General features: G+C 43.6%; 1 protein-coding gene across 8 annotated transcripts in view; it reads right to left on the reverse strand.

Annotated features, from left to right (window-relative positions):
- Positions 1-14,921, reverse strand: part of KALRN (kalirin RhoGEF kinase) — a 1,569,312-nt gene that overhangs the window by 611,716 nt on the left and 942,675 nt on the right. The gene's annotated exons all lie outside the window — the stretch shown is intronic.

Consider the following 14,921-nt stretch of genomic DNA (forward strand, 5'->3'; position numbering starts at 1 on the left):
CCATAGACATGATAGGGCTTACATACACCCTGTTTTGTTAGCTATTAAAAGCGATCTCCTATGGCTCCCAGTTACCTCATTCTTAGATAAATCTGCTCATACTGCATGTTCTCATAAACCCCGAATTGAAGAAGTACTTAAACCTCTATGCTGTAGTTATGTTAAAAATTTTCTACTTTATTTATTATGTTATGTTTATTTTCCTCGGAATTTTTCACTGTGTATTTTCGCATTTGTTATATTATTGTTTTCTTTTATGTTTTTCTGCTGGTGCTCTTTGTATTTTTTGTTTTAGATTTTATGAATTTATGTTCAATGATTTCTGTTGTTCATTCACATGTTATCATTGCAAATTCTTTAATAAACTTTCACTTTAAACTTAAAAAAACTGAAATATAATGGTAATATCTGTGGAAAAGCCAATAAGAAGTGTAGTGCAGGAGGGATACTTCTAAAAATATCCTGAGTCCAGAATGTGGCAAGTACGTGGCAGGAACTCTTAGTGGTTGTGTCATGGATACCAAGGAGAACCACTGCTTCTTTGTTGGCAGCAGCATTAAGGTGTTGGCAGAAGTGACACCAGCGACCCTTAAGGCTACCCTTGCAAACCATGTGCTATTGACACTCTCTACTGATAATCCCTAGTTTACAAGAGAGCAGAGACGGGGGCACTAAGGGCATCACACTTTCGCACAGGATGAACTAGCATGCAGCGCCACAGAAAAACATGGTAATGGATAACTTCTGTACTCTGACAGGGTTGCAACTATAATCCGAATGCATTGTATTCACTCTCCATCACTGAGTCAAGGAAAAATACTGTATGACGTCACTTCCCATGAAATCATGGTATTTAAGGATGATGTGGCACCATTTTCTGTGATGATATGACTGGGTCAAAAAAATCGTGATTCAATTCTTCCACCCTTCAATTTAAAAATTTTGTTAAGACCAAATCCAGGGTCCCATCACGACATCACATGGCCAGTCATCTGCGCCTCATACAAACAAAGTGGAAGCAATTGCAGTTGGGGCAATGACAGTAAAGTGTGGTTGGCAATTACCTCTTTTTTCTCACTCAGATCGAATGAACAAAGGGCTGGTCTTAACCACCTTTACCACCCACCACCATCTCACTGGGTGCCCTAATCTCTGACCAGTCTCTAATGTATAGCAGTCGCTTTATGGTGGTGGGTTTATCCTATATTTCTTCCCAATTTCAATAACATTTATAGGATGACTCTGCAGCATTTATTAACGCCTTGCATTGTTTCAATTTTGCTACGATTATGGTCACCTGTCTACACTTTCACTTTTTTATCCTGCATTGTTCACTTGATTCAAGGGATATATCTTTACTTCTGGAGATTTTCACAATATAACAAGCAAACATTGTTTACCTTTTTTCACACAGTGCTTTTCTCAACCAAATTTCCCCTCTCTTCATAGCATCTTTCATTTGATTTAACCCTATGACAGTTAAAAATATTTGCACAACTCGTATTGCTTTCTGAAATCTTTAATTTATGTTCTTTCCCTTAGCCCACATGTCCTTTTCCCGCCCCTCCATGTTTTCCACTGCCTTCATTGAAACAGAGCATTAGTTTATCTTTAGTCCCCAACATTATGGGGCACCGGTAGTACCATATCATAGAGAAAGAGTATGTTGTAAAGGTATCTGTGTTGTTTGCATGAGTTTATTTCTCAAGCCGGCTGTTTTCATGTTACAGAAAAGGTGACATATCTAAATCAAGCAGTAATACTAATATGGCATTAGCACGCCAATCTTATCTTCAGTAAATGAGCAAGTTAATGAAGCAGACATGTCTGGACACTATGAATCTATTACCAAAGTCTTGTGGACTGCTGAATATTGAGAATCTTTGTGCAAGTTCCCGGCCATGAGGATAGGTCCAATGGAGAATAGACTATACTTGAGCTTCTCAAATGCCTTTTTTATTGAATTAAATGATCTACAAAAATAAAACATACAATTGGTCTCATTGTATGCATGTTTCAGCACTCATCTAATCTGATGCATTTGCGTGTAAGGCTCATTTTGCTACTGAATATTTAAAGAGAGATCAAAATCCACCACCAAGCTAATAGTTAACATTTAAAATGCAAATTGAAGCCCATTTTACTTGCAGGAAAAGTGGGCTTCCAAATTGATTTTTTAAACCCTGCGGTTCCTATTTTACCAACTGCTGGGCATACGAAAGAACAGGTTATTGACAATTTGAGGCAATGTTTCAGTATCCCCTTTAATAAATGTATTATCATTCTACATGCTGTGACCATATGTCATTTTATTACTAGGTCTAATCGTGCGAGATGGATTGTTTTCTTTTGCAGCCAGATGAATGGGTACACCGAACAGCGGACAGACCTCTTTATTGCAAAGTGCTTACAGATATTAAATGTGGCAATTATTCCTATTGAAGCTACACCTTTGAACGTCTACGTCAAAAACGCTTTATGAAAGAAGGCAAAGAAATATCCATCTAACTAAACTTAATAGTGAACAGTGCATGTGAAGAAGTGCTTGCTGCCTAGTAGGAGGTATCTAGGTATACTGCTGCTCAGTCTCCAACAAGCTTGCACAAATGTGGGCACTCTCCTTTCTGCTCCATTTCCGTGGGTTAAACCAGAGGTTTTATATCAAAGATACTGCCTATGTCACCCAGAGCAGCACAATTTACTTAAAGGTTAAAGAACAATGTAGCAAATTTGTACTAATCAACCCAACGTCAATTAGCCTTACAGATGATGACGCAATTTAGTTATACTTTTTTTTTTTTTAAGTCTTCTTTTTCCTGAAACCCATTTAGTCCTGATGGAAATATAACTTTGCATTACAGATGGCTTCTACTGCATCCAGTTGTGATACAAAGGCTGCATATGTCCAACGTGGTAAAGGGAAATTCTACGGGTAAAAAGAAGGCACCAGTTGTAACAAATAAGCAACACTAGACACCTATGCCCATTATCAAGATGCAATTGGAAACTTTTTCACAGCATTTCGGTCCAGGTCCAAATAACAAACCAATATTCCAACAAGTGTATCACGTAGACTCTATTCGTAACTTTTCAATTAGCATTACCACCAGGGAAAGCCCAAACAAGTCGACCTAAGAGAAACTGGAATTTTTTTGTAACAACATTGTGGAAGCCACTGTGACTCTGCTCTTTCACTATATTATGCCAGCAGCAAGATTTGCATAGGGCGTTATAACCATTTGGTGGCAACGCCATATCTCTCCTAAGACAAGACATTTTATTCTTCCATTGAGCTCCGCGAGGGATTACATTCCGTACTGCTTGAGTTACTTACCCAAGCTTCACCGGACCCTCCGGATGGCGCAAAGGCATCAGGACTAGAGAGCTGGCTATGTATTCTATGCCTACCCTATATATAACCTATGACTAATCAAGTCCATCAGAGCGGCTACCTGTAGGTGTCTAGAGCGCTCTGGAGGAGGGCAGCATCAAAATGTAAGCCCGGTGACAGCCAACATCGGGCTTTTGTTTGCCTGCCTACTTAAGGACTTGTGTGGGTGGTGGAGGCGCCGGGAATGGCCTCACGGCCGGCCTTTTGTCCACAGATCTCGAGTCATTATTCTTGAGTTTATAGTTCGACAACAGAATTGTGTTTCCATAAGGACGTGTGGCTGGGAGCAACATTCTGTGGAGAAATATTCCATTTTGTGTTGAGATACAATGAAGGAATCTTTAGAAATATAAATGGATGTACATCCTCGCAGGTACAATGGGACTCCAAAGGAACAATATGTACATTTAAACTGCATTTTGGCATTGATATCTGAAATACTATTTGACAAGACTATGCTCTTTGTTTTCTGCATAAAAGAGAAATGTATTTTCATTCACCATGGTGAGCGAGAAAGGATCCAGCAGACACCACTAGAGGATTCCAAGTTCATGTGCCTTCCACTCAATTAACTTTCAATAATGACTATCTGTTTATTGTCTGTGAAATCCGCCTCATGCTTCCTGTGGCCTGCGATTCGCTTGCATGGCTGAGCTAATTGGAGCTGCTCATACCCAGAAGCCTGTGCGAGGCCGACTGACATTTTTTTCTGTTCGAACAATTACCTAGCCTGTGAGACGCATCTGAGTTAGGTGACAGTGCGTAGGCCTTCGGAGAAATCTTAGCAGTCAGTGGCGTAAAGCAAGATGCTGGGTCCCCCAGCAGCAGGCGTTGAGGGGCACTTGAGGCTCTGTAAATCACAGATATTCATAAGCTTTAGGTTATATGCGCCCCCCCGCCCCCCGTAGAGCTGGGGATCCCCTCTGTACAACATGGGCTACTTTGGCCTGAGTTATGCCCCTGAATCGTAGGTAGGGCTTCCAAACATATGGTTTCCAAAAGCGAGAGACAATATGCTGCGCTTAAGTCTTTAATAAGATAAACTATATTTTAATGACAATTGCAACTTGGCTGTTCACTTACTGATTTAGTCTGTCTCAATTGATTTGAAATTGCTATGCAGCACTGAGTACAAATTCCTAGATGTTTATTCACGAATTCAGGTATTTCCACACAGGACATGTTGTGTATCCCATCAATACATTTCGGGCCTTATTTAGAGATGGATAGCACGGAGAAATAATTTGACTTCTGGAGGGTGTGTTAAATCTGCTGGGCTATTTTACAAACAAATATATGTGGAGTGTTCCCAAAAGATACATGCAACTTGGGAGCACAAATGGTGCTTTCAACTAACTATATGATACTGATACGACGGAGACACATACACACATAAATGGGCACTGATCAGCAGAGAAAACCAGAATCACAACGTTGCTTGCCATGGTAGGCGAGACATATTCATGGCAATTCACTACTAAGTCTCGAGCAAATTTCACTTACTGATAGACAAATCTTTGAGAGTCGGACACACTATGAACATTAGCATTCATAGCTAAAGGGAAAGAGCTATTCCAAAAACACATACACATATGCCAGCTTAACAAACAGTAGTTTTCGGTAAATAATGTTGTGGCAAAAATTTATTGAAATTGTGGATATTGACAATATGGTTTCCAGCAGAGGAAGGTAAGCAGCTACTTAAATTATATAATCTGAATGTGTAGTTCACGTAAAATGCCACAGTTCATTTTGATTAGAAAAACCATAACAATGTTGAAAGCTCGGATCAGCGTTCACTAATTTTCTGTTCACACTCACTCGCTGCAAAAAGTCACAATGACTCAACATATGTTGCATTTGAGATGGGGAACCAGTTGCTTGGAAATAACTTTAGAATATGAGGGGAAAGGTGCATGGCCAGCACTAGCGGTTTATTTCTGTTTTGCTGATTTAAATTTTTGCAGATGCTTAAACGTGTCACATGGTATAATGTTTCTCAGAAAATTAACTAAACTGTAAGACTAAACCATTAGTCTACTGCTTATTACATGATTGGGTCACATTATGGGAGGTGAGGCAAAAGTACATCGCCACAGATAAACAAATGACTTGGAAAAATGATTGAAGGCGTAACCAATGTCATAGATTCAGTACCTACTGAGATCAAAACTTGGACATAGTAGCGTTTCAGTGAAGAGGAAACCAGACAGATTTTTTCATTTATCATCAGATCTCAAATTGCAAAATCTTTTAGTAGCCTTTCTCCCGTCAAGACCATGAGTAAGGCTGATGCAATGACCCCTTCAATGTAAAACCTGGACGTAGTGCTTAACTGATGTCCATTCATGGGTACCCAATCCTGGATATCCTGGACTCACACAGTTATGCACCGACTCACAGACCCAATGAGACTCACACACCCACTCATAGACACACTCAGACTCACAAACCCATTCACAAAACTACTGAGACACTCATGCACTCACTCATGAACCTACTCAGAGACTCATGCACCTACTCACAAGCCCATTCAGGCATCCACTCAGATACTTATGCATCCACTCCCAGACCCACTCAGAGACTGTCACACCCACTCACGGAACTACTCAGACACTCATACACCCGCTCAAAGACCCACTGACACTCATAAACCCGCTTACAGACCCACTCAAAAACCCACTCGGACACTCAAGAACCCACTCACAGTTCCAAAGTCACTCACACCCCCTCACAGATCCATACAGCCTATCACACCCTCACAACTACTCACACACCCACTCACAGACCCATACAGCCACTCACACACACACTCTAAAAGGTTACAGTTAAGAAATAAAATGTAAAAAGTCTTTGAAATTTACTGGTCGTTATAGTTTGGAAATAATATTGACCAACCTTAGAAATTGACTGCAAGCATCAAATGCTACAGGGACTTTATAGTTAGGGAACCGAATTAAAAAAAAAAAATTAGAAATTCACTGGAAAAAACAAAGGTTACAGGGCCGTTATAGGCTCAGATGTCACTCATACAAAACCATTGAAATTTAGCGGTTATACTTACCTGAGCTAACTATAACTTACGCCCTCGCAATGCACTGCTTATGAGCTCATATATTGCATCACTCATGACACGGTCACTGGCATCACTGATGATATCTCAAATGACATCATCCACAGAACCACTCACCCAACCACTCACTCACACACCCATAGACTTATCCATACAGCTACTCACATACACACCATCACATCCATATGGCCACTCACATACTCACTCACACACCCATACAGCAACTCATTCAGCAATACAGCTACTCACACATCCACTCACTTACACATACAGTCACTGGCATAGCCACTCACCCATAGAACCACTCACACACCCACAGAAATACTTACATACCCATCCATACAACCACTCACATACCCAATCACTCACTCTTACAGTCACTCAAACATTAACTCTCCAATACAGACACTCACACCCACTCACTTACCTATACAAACATTCAGCTACGCACTCACCTATACAGCCACTCACATAGCCACTACCTCGCCCATACAGCCACTCACTCTCCAATACTGCCACGCGCACAGCCACTGACTCATCCATACAGCTACTCACATACCCACCAACACATCCAAACAGCCACTCACATACCCATTCACACACCCATGCAGCCACTCAGACTTCCACTCAGACACTGATACAGACAGTGACACAGCCACTCAGATGAGATGTTAGAAATAGTATGACTAATTACTAGTACAGAAAGAAGAGTAATTAAACTTATGCTGCAGCTTAGTATTTATCTTTAAGTCTCAAACGTTTACGAAACACTCACGGGATTATGTCATCAGTGATGTTACTGGTCATGTCATGAGTGATGTCATATGTGCGGTCAGAAGCAGTTCATTGTGGGGGGGGGGGTGAGTTATAGTTAGCTCAGGTTACTAGAACTGCTGAATTTCAATTGTTTTGTGCGATTGAAATCTGAGACTAACTATAACAGCCCTGTAGCCTTTGCTTTTTCAGTGAATAAATATAAAGTTAAGGTGCATGTATATGAGGAGTTAGGTATAGAAAATCTATATTTATCTTTCAATATTTTGTTCTCAATATTAGTGTCTGACAATATTCTGTATTAGATATTCAGGATCCACACACTATCCTACCAAGGGCCACATTTTATTTGGAACCATATTCAATTCTGCCAAACGTGAACCCCGTGAAAGATGTCCATGACCATATTACACTTAGTCTACGGTACTTCCACTGGATAGAATACACAGACCCTGGATAATAACAGTGCCCCACATGGGGCTGAGGTATTTACTGGGTACAGTAAATATCTCCGCATCAATGTTTTCACTCATATATATATATGCAGCTGAATTGCACAGGTTTCATTATTTAATAGTAATTTTTCTTCTAGTAAATTTCATCTTGCTGAAAATGACCTGGGGAAAATAGAATGGGTGCGATATTCATCACAACCAGTTATTACCACATGTGAGAAATCTACAGGGTTTGAATTCTGATACCTGCACAACGTTTGCGCGGGAATCATAATTTTGTCCCATATTCATTTTAGGGTCGCCTCACACTCATCTCCATATCACATGTATGGAGGAATCATCTTTATTTCACCCCCTCCAGCATCTTTCTCTGGATAGTCTGTCTTCTTTTGCTTGCCTGACTGCTGTTAGTAAATCTTATTGAGTACAGTATATAGGAACCCTCTTGACCTAGCCTCCTGTAGTTCAGTCAGCCTCTAATTCAAAAATGCAGTCCACTCTTTCTCATCTACAACCATGTTCATGTTCCTCCTTCAAAGAAGAAATTCACAAATAACACACCATTACCTGCATCAATTACATCCAGGCTCCTAATGCCTGCCTATTCTGAGAGTTCTATGTTTGTATTCCACATTATTTCTAACTTAACAAGCCATAAATATTAGCTGGGTGGTGAATTCTACTATACGTGGTAACTCCTGTAACCACACCTGTCACAATTCTGTGAGTAGGGTCCGACCTCCAGTTTTTCAATAGGAAAAGTATGTGGGTCAAACCTGCTGAAATTTACTGGGTGAAAACGTGAGGTAATTACTGGAGTGGAAATTCAGGTAAAAAGAACGTAATTCTGGATGTCATTCCCCATTTTCCAAGAAAAACTCAGACTAGGATATTTAAAGGGCCAGGTGCATATCTCATCCCTTGTAGTTGGTATATGCAATGAGTAGTACATTCCACCCACTCATAACCATGGCCTTAGTTTAGAGATTTAACCAACTTCTATGCAACCTTGAAGCTTGAAGAAGCTATGAGAACGGAGGCAGAAACAGTAATCTGCACCCAAGCACTACATTCAGTGAATAGAGGAAGCTACAATTACACTTCTGTTGGCCTTGTTAGGACATTCACTTAACCTATCAAAGCCTTTGGTACTTTGCCTATAAAATTGGGAGACTCTGGAAGGAAGCTAAATACCAGTATTAAGAGCTATCGCAGAATTAGTCGCACCACAAGAAACACATATTATTGGTTAATTCTTCAAATATTTCAACTGTAAATAACATGCCACAAAAATAAAAAGGGATAAAAACAAGTATTGGCAAAGCCAATAGGTCTCGCATATGCAAGAGCTATTGGCTTTACCGATATCATTTAGCCATGTTGAAGATCAACAAGTGTGAATGGATGAAATTCAGCTGGGGCTGAAAGATGTGAATTAGCATACATTAATCCCGGGATGGCAGTGTGTCTGAAAAACTGGAAGTGCAGTTCAGCTTACTGGTAGCGTAAAAACACTATACAGGAAACATTCATTCATGCATGAGAGCATAAGGCCTTCATAAACGCAAAAAAAAAATGAGATGGTAAAAAGGCACTATGAAGCAGCCAGCACTGGCCGTGTTATATCGCTTTATTCATTATGGCAGTTGGAGGGGTGGGCTACGGAACAGGGGCAACAAGTGGAGGGGAATAAGCAACACAACAGGGGGTGTGACTGAGTATAAGCAACACGACATAAGAAAGAAAAATTAATCGCGTTTAGAAATAAATCCTGCATCTCGAAAATAGCACAAACATTTGCAATCACCCGAACCATTGGAGGCGGAGTGAAGGTGGCGTCAAACAGCTCTCACTATGTAACATGATGCTAGACCTGTCAGCCCTAGGGTGATCTTCCCCTACATTTTTTCCCTTTTTGCCTCTTATCTGACCGCCCTTTTTGTTGGACATAGGACTCTGGGCACCTTACCGCTGCTAAACAGTGCTGAGGTGCATGTGCTCTCTCCTAAAAACATGCCCGCCACCGGCCCCTGCTCCTGCGGTGAGGCCACCGTCCTGTCTGCGCACTAGTAGTTGGAATAGGCAGGGACTGGATGCTACTGTAACCCTGACGGCCCCGCCTCGTGTCACCATAGATAGACAGGACAGAGGGAACAGGGAACACCACAGTGTCCCTAGATTCTTCCAGAACCTTCTAACCCCCCCCAGGTTGCCACCAGAACTTGCCGCCTTTTTGGTCACCTGACTTAAGGGTATAAAAGGAAGGGTGGGAACCAGATATCCCTGTTACACTACTGGACCTGGATACTCTCTGCTGGAGTGAAGACTGCTGTACTAGGGGGATTGCTACACTACTGAGGCTGACTGCTCCTAGAAACTGCTGCCCCACGTTAGCTGAGTAGCCCTGCCTGCCTGCTGATCTTGCCCTGCGAGAGGGGAACCAGGGATAACATCTCCAGTGTGTCTCCACCAACAAAGCTAACTGACGGCCTGATTATGGGACTCTAAACAAACTACAAGGACTGTCCCTACAACCCTGCACGAGGTAACTGACCTGGAATCAATTGCAAGCGCTGTGGAGAAGCGCTGTTTCCCAAAATCACCACTGAAGGCCCGGGCGTCTAACTGCCTTGTAAATTGTAAGTGCTGCGGAGAAAGCGCTGTGTGGGCCTGGGACCTGAAGGAGCTGTGGCAGTGAAGCGCTGTGGCAAAGAGACACCGTGACCGGGAGGCGCTGTGGCAGAGAAGCGCTGGGGAGGAAGAGCGCTGCCTGCCTGCAATCACCGCCGCCGGCCCGGTACCTCGGGGAAGCCCTGCAAGGATCTCCCCCCTGCGACATCAGGTGAGCGCTGCGATCAGGCGCGGGCGCGAGGTGTTGCCCCAGCAACGAGGAGCGTCACTAAAGGAAGCCGCTCTGGGGCGCAAGAAGCGCGAGTCTTCCAGGTCCATCCCCGTGACCTGTGGATGCCGGGAGAAGGAGAAGCGAGCGATAGACTGCACCCCCACCCCAGGTAACAGCTCAGGGAGCGGGTGTCAGTGATGTCTGGGACGAGGGTGTGGGGCAGCGGAGAGCGCTAGCGCCCCCTCCCGCCTTTGGAGGGCCAGCTCGCAATGGTACCAGGGACTGCACCAGGCCATAGGCGAGGCCTCCTGAGAGCCTATCACCTCGCGTTAGCCAGCCCTAATCACTGCGGCAGTATTTGGACTGTCAGTGCCTCCGTCGCGGCATAATTAAGTTCGGAGGCAGTCGCGTGAGAGGCCCAGCACGCTAGGGACAGCACCAACATTAGAAGACTCCCACTATTTTAGCCTTCAGCTCGTTTTTCAGGCCAACGCAGACCTGAGACTGAACTGATAAATGCACAAATGTTTGCCTAAAGAAACTGCCAGGAATGGAAGGATTATTTCCCCTCACAAGTAACACTGTCAAAAAGTAGTACAACTCAAGAGCTCATAATTCCTGAGGGATATGTTTATTGTTGATCTTGCCTGAAACTGAGATAAATATATTTTCATTGTTCTAACTAACTGGTGTAGTGCCCTTTGTGTGTGCTTTACTGTGTCAGGGTGGATGTGAGCTGCACAATCACTTTACACATTGCCTTGTGCGTACCTACCTGCCTCGCGCCAAGCTACATTGTCGGAATCAGCGGTCCCTACTTGGACCAGGGTGCAGACTCTGGCCAACTGGAGACCCCGGTTCTAACACATGGTATCTCAGTAAATGAGTTGACTGTGCCGGCAAGTGCCAACGAAGAAACACGTATGCTTCCTGTGCGTCATTGTGACACAAGCCCCCAAGACCACCAGTGGAAAGTGAATGATGCTGTGTCCCCGCACTAGGAAAATAAAGTCATCCACTTCAGTCGATGCCAAAATGCAGGTGTGCTGAGCCACCGGCCTCTGGCCAGTCATCTGTGCATTGCTACAGGCAATGCTGCATTCGAGCGACTGCAAGTCTGTAAGGTAAGGGAGTGACTTGATGAGGACTTCAGTTGTTTTTGCAACTGGAGCAATAGAGTTACACAAAGCAACCACTGCTTCATAAAAGTGGCAAAAGTGATATGAAGCTGCCAGCGCTGGCCGGGTTGCAGAGTTTTATTTCCCTCCATTATAGCGCGTGTGTGCGCGGGGAGGAGGGGGGTGAGGGGGGCTAACCATGAGTGACAACAAGGGGGTGGGAGGGAAATAAGCAATATAGTGGAAGAGTTGATAGGGTGTAAGCAACACCTCAAAGGGGGGGGGGGGGGGAGATGAATAAGCAATATGGGACTGGGCCTTGATAGAGAATATGGATGTGGGTGGGGGGCGCTTCAGGTAAAGAAGCAATGTTATGTTATGTTATAAGGAACTTGTAAGAGCGCACGGACACCAAGAGGTTTCATGGCGCTAAATTTGAGTCATGTTGGCAGCGTGAGGACCTATGCATAAGCTTGTTTGAATAACCAAGCTTTGAGTACCTTTCTGAAACCTAACAGACTATCGCAACTCCTGATTGCTAGAGGTAAAGTGTTCCAGAATTTAGGGGCAAGGTAGGAGAACCTGCAGCCGCCTTGACGTTTGCGCTTGAAGAGGGGGAGAGTTAGTAGATGGAGATGGGCAGAACGCAAGTTACGCCGTGGAATATGTTTAGAAATCATGCAGCTGATGAATTTAGGACTCCTGCAATGTAGTGCTTTGAAGATCAGACAGCCTGTCTTAAATGCTGTACGTTGGGCTATTGGGAGCCAGTGAAGTTTAGATAGCCAAGGTCTAGCAGATTGCCCGTTAGGTTGTTTAAAGATTAATCTTGCGGCCTGGTTCTGCACCAGTTGGAGACGGTTAAGTAGGAACAGGGGCAGGCCAAGATAAATGGAGTTAGAGAAGCCGAGACGTGAGAGGACCAAGGCGATAACAACTTGTATAAGCGCTGAGTGAGATAGCAGGTGAGCGATCTTGCGAATTTTACGTAGTTGGAAGAAACAAGAAGAGACCACTGCACCGACTTGTCCTTTGAGTGATAGGTCAGAGTTAATGGTAACCCCCAGACTCTTCACAGCGGGTGAAGGGTTGGGGTGAGTGCCTAGTTCCGTAGGCCAATAATGGTGGGCCCACAGGGTCACACTCTTCCCAGGCAGAACTAGTTCAGTCTTGCCCGGGTTCAGTTTGAGATGATTGAGGTCCATCCAGCGCTGGATGTGAAGCATGGTGGCTTGAAATTCAGCGGCCGAGTCGACGGAGTCCAAGGTAAACACCAGCTGAAGATCGTCAGCATAGTTAAGTCGTTACCTTTCTATCTTTTAGTGAGTCGATCAGAGGTTTTAGATAAAGGTTGAAGAGGAGTGGAGACAGGGATGAGCCTTGTGGCACCCTGCAAGTGGTGGAGAGCTTGGGGGCCGTAAAAGGACCGAGATGGACCGCCTGTGTCCTGTCTTCGAGAAAGGACTTTATCCAATTGAATGCAGGGCCCTGTATGCCAGCCTGCGTGACACGGTCCATCAAGATTTTGTGATCGACCGTGTCAAAAGCGGCCGACAGGTCTAAGAGCACCAGGGCCTGAGGGATGTTCTTGTCTGAGTTAGCTCTCAGGGAGTCCAGTGCTGCCAGGATCACCGACTCCGTGAAGTGAGCAGGCCGAAAGCCAGCTTGGCGAGGCTCTAGGTAGTCCGTTTGTTCAATAAAGCCAGAAAGGCAGCCTGCAACATGGGTTTCTAAGATTTTAGCCAAGAAAGGCAGGAGAGAGATAGGGCGATAGTTCGAGAGATGTGAAGGATCAGCCCCTGGCTTTTTCAACAGAGGGACCACTATAGCGTTCTTAAAGGCTGTAGGGACCGAGCCTTGCGCTAGAGATTGATTAAGGAAGGGAAGCACATGCTGAGAGAGGTTAGCAAGGGCAAGCCTCGTAACATGGGGAGGGCAACAGTCGTTTGGAGACCCAGATTTGACACGGGTCATTAGATCCGAAAATATCAGGGGGTAGATGATAGGAAAGTGAGATAGAGTTGCAGGGTTAGTAGGCCAGCTGGTCAGGGGTTCTATATGAGTACTAGTAGAGATGCTAGCTTTGATGGTGGAGATTGGCAGTACTGATGGGTCTTCTGCTGCCGATGCCATGACGGAGGCAGAGGAAGAAGGAAAAAAGAATAGTACCGTAAACACAGTGGCAGTAGAGTAAAGAGCCCTAATCAAGATGAAGCATTCAGTACTTGGTCCCTACTCAAGGCGCACAAAGAGGAAGTTTTGCCGACTCCTGCTGCCCAACTGGAAGGCAGCAGATGCGAGTGGCAATGTAACCCACAAATGTTAAGTAATGAGCGGGCTCAAAGCGCTTTATACAATACCCCTCAATACAGTAAAAGTGCATGCGAGCTGTTAGACGAGAACTAAAAAGAGAGCATGCCACAACCTAAACCATAAGCCTTATGCTTTGAATAAAAATTCTAAATAAAATAATTAACAATTACATATAATATCATTAGAATCCTTCTTAGCAAGAATGAGTATTTTGGATAGCTATAAAAACACTTTTCGGTTTTAAAGCATGTCACAGGAAAACATAATTCATATTTGTGCAAAGAAAATAAACCTATTGTCTTTGCATTATTGTAGACTCAAAACATAATTTAAATAACTTAAACAAACATAAGAATGGAAAACAAAAGCATTTCTAAATTAAAGTACTGGCCCACCAACCCTGGCTCTGAAGTGCACTTCTTTTTAGGCAGATGTGCACACTTGATTAAACAAAATGCTATCATTCACTGTGCAAAAGGGCTGCTTAATTGCTTCATGCTATAGGCAGTGGTGGGTAGAAGCAACATTTTAATGATTGTTAAACAGACTAAAGGATTAAGTGGGGTTACCAAAGTCCATTTATCTATGCATGTATGATTTTTTTATTTATTAGTTTTTTTTTCTTACATGAGGCTGGCAAAGTAGCTAACGCGGTCTCTAGGACGGACCTCACAAAAAACCTATGGCACCTACCTTTACCCATTAGCAAAAAGGCTCAATTTACAGCTCCCACCTGCAATGCAGCACACTTTGCTACTACCTGCAGGTGGTGCTGATTCCTTGCCTTATCTATGTGATAGCCCTGTATCAACGAATGGAGAATTTACATTTGATGTTATAAATCATAGTTGTTTCATATAGTACTTGCCACTGCATCATTTGAGATTTAGCACCCATCTTAATGGTGCTCCATTTGTGGACACCAAAACAATGTAGGATGAAGCCCGCTGGCCAG

The sequence above is a fragment of the Triturus cristatus genome, chromosome 3_2 (genome assembly GCF_964204655.1).
Source record: "Triturus cristatus chromosome 3_2, aTriCri1.1, whole genome shotgun sequence".
Taxonomy (NCBI): Eukaryota; Metazoa; Chordata; class Amphibia; order Caudata; family Salamandridae; genus Triturus; species Triturus cristatus.